Source organism: Macrobrachium nipponense, chromosome 29 (genome assembly GCF_015104395.2).
Source record: "Macrobrachium nipponense isolate FS-2020 chromosome 29, ASM1510439v2, whole genome shotgun sequence".
In the NCBI taxonomy this organism is placed as follows: Eukaryota; Metazoa; Arthropoda; class Malacostraca; order Decapoda; family Palaemonidae; genus Macrobrachium; species Macrobrachium nipponense.
The window spans coordinates 16,497,933-16,500,889 of NC_061092.1; positions in this window are offsets into that span (position 1 = coordinate 16,497,933).

The window sequence follows — 2,957 nt, forward strand, 5'->3', positions numbered from 1 at the left end:
CTCTCTCTCTTCTCTCTCTCTCTCTCTCTCTCTCGCAGTTTATATATGTTCTGTAGCGTAGTTATAAAATGCTATTGATTTAAGATGTTTTCAATAATGTCTTATGATTGTGAAGCATGGCATTCGTATTGATGTCCTAAAGGGTCCACAATAATTAAAATGTTAAAAGTTCGTGTATATTTTATAAACACTTCGTAAAACCTTTCGAACCCGTAAAACCTTTCGAACCCTTCCGATTTTACAAAATGTTTATTAATTATACGCGAACTTTTAACATTTTTTATTATTGTGGACCCCTTAAAACACTGTATATACAATTATATACGAACTTTTATCATTTTTTATATTTCTGTGGACCCCTTAGAACATTGTATATACTCTCGTGATAGAGAGTTTTCCCCAAATTCGTATTAATCTTCATATTTGAAAACTACTACCCTTCAATTTCCTATCCAAACAACCTGAGGGATAAAACGACGTCTCAAAAGTGACAGAGGTCGAGGTAGGGTAGAGAGAGAGAGAGAGAGAGAGAGAGAGAGAGAGAGAGAGAGAGAGAGAGAGAGAGATGCAAAGAACTCTTGTAGGACTGGAAGAAGAAAGCGACCTTCCAAGCGAAACGGAAGGAACTTCTGATGCAGAAAAAGTGTCTTTGTAGATATGCATGGAATGGCACCCTCTCTACACAACACTACTGGAAGAACTGGCCAACTTCACAAGAAGTCCCTGTGACAGGCAGAGAGTGGCTGTTCGTTTCTCTTTTGAAGGAATTTCTTGAAGTGAATGCGTCGTATTACTTGGGTTGTGGCAGTAAATGGGAATAGAGATGACTTTCAAAAACTTTTCTTTGATGTTGTTATTGGTACAGATCAATATAAAATCTTTGTGGCTTGAAACCCTTGCTATCGATGTTCTGACGTTTCCGTAATTTGTCAAGGGTTTTGAAATTCAGCAATATATGTAATTGCTGTTTTTGTGGCTTTTTCTATACAATTTTGCGCCCGGAAGTGACGTGGGACTTCTGTTAAGACTGGGCCCTTGTCAGTAAACAACCCATAAAAATGAGCGCCTCAGTGGCGTGATTGGTTTGGTGTTGGCGTGCCACCTAGGTGGCCTCGAATTCGATTCTCGAGCATTCCACTGGGGGGTTAGAGATGTGTATTTCTGGTGATAGAAGTTCACACTCGACGTGGTTCGGAAGTCACGTAAAGCCGATGGTCCCGTTGCTGAATAACCACTGGTTCCATGCAACGTAAAAACACCATACAAACAAACAAAAACAAACCCGTAAGAGATGTGAAGGGTGTAAGAGGCCCGATGTGGACATCTGGGCTCACCCACCCAACCGAGACGGATGGAAAATGAAATTTGAAGGGATGATAGTTTTAGGCAATAACTTAAAACACCGGATTGGCCGATAAGAAGAGCTGATGCGCTTATAAGAATCTGGAGAATGAATCACGGTGCTTTGGTTTAGGATAGCGAAGGACGGCTGAATTTGCCGTGGCAGGAAAGGACGGAGAAATTAAATTATTAAGTTATTAAAATCAGTAATTTCGGTTTTCTGACAGGCGTTTGAGTAGCCCTTTCTTGTTAGCTTTGTGTTTTTCTTTAACTTCATCGGGCTCATTGTATGGGTGAGTTTGTAATCTGTTGTAGTTATTTTAGTCTGCATTTTAATTTTTTCACTCGACTGTTTAATCTATTTAGTGTTTATATTTTATTATATTGACTTTGGTTAGGTACATTTTTGCTCCTGGCTACTCTTCCCCAAGTAATGAGACAAATGACAAGAAAATCTTCCAATAACAGTGGCCGTTTTTGCAAGTTCCATAATAATGATAACGTTAGTGATGGTGATAATAAGATGCTCCATAAGAATTTTTGCCCATTAATAATAATAACGTTAGTGATGCTAATAATAAGATGATAGCGTTAGATATGATTCCAGAGGGAGGCGAGGAAGTAATAGGAAAAGAATTGTCGTCTTCGTTGAACATGAGATGCTTCTTTGAACATATCTTTGTCATGTCGTCTGGCAAAGTTAAGCAAGATTGAGGCAATCACTAGTGGGGAATTCTTATGGCAGGGAGTATTATATGATTCATGATTAGGAGAGAGAGAGAGAGAGAGAGAGACTACTAGGAACCAGAATGTAACTGAAAGAAAATGGGATCGAGGAAAGGGGTCGGTGTAGAAAGGAATATCACGTTATGCATACAGGTTGCTAGGGGGTGGGGGGGGGGGGGCGTCCCTTGATGCAAGTTGTGACTTACGTGCTCGGTGGTTAGTCGACTGTGGTGAGTTGAGAAAGACAAGGGCTAGCAACCTCGTCCTTGAATGCTTGTTTTGAAATTAGAATGGTCTTACTTTCTGATGTTACGTTGGTTGTTGAAGGTATGTGTGTGTAATAATATATATTATAGGCTTATATGCTATATATATATATATATATATATATATATATATATATATATATATATATATATATATATAGATATATGTACATATATACATGTATATATTTATAGATAGACAGACAGACAGACAGACAGAAACATTCATACTCATCTTACCGTACACATTTTCCCATGATTAGCCGTGTGTGTGCGTGTGTATGTCATCGTTTGACTAGTATTACCGCCATCACCGCCGCACTAACACTGCCCTTGTTCCCGTTTTAAAGTCACCATCTCTTCCAGCCAGGGGGGGGGGGGGGGCGGTTGAGGTTTTCTCTCTCATTTTCGTTTCTCCCTCTTCTGTGTTATGGGGAAAAGCTCGGATTCCGACCAGAATCATTCCGGAGAAAATGGTCTGTCTGCTACGTGTTATGGCGGTAATTGGATCAGTTGGTAATGAACAGTATTAGGCTGTTAATGCGAGAATCGCTGATTTCTCTCGTCAGGCAAAAAGGATTCGGTCATAAACGTGTATTTGGAAATGGTAATGCCTGATGGATA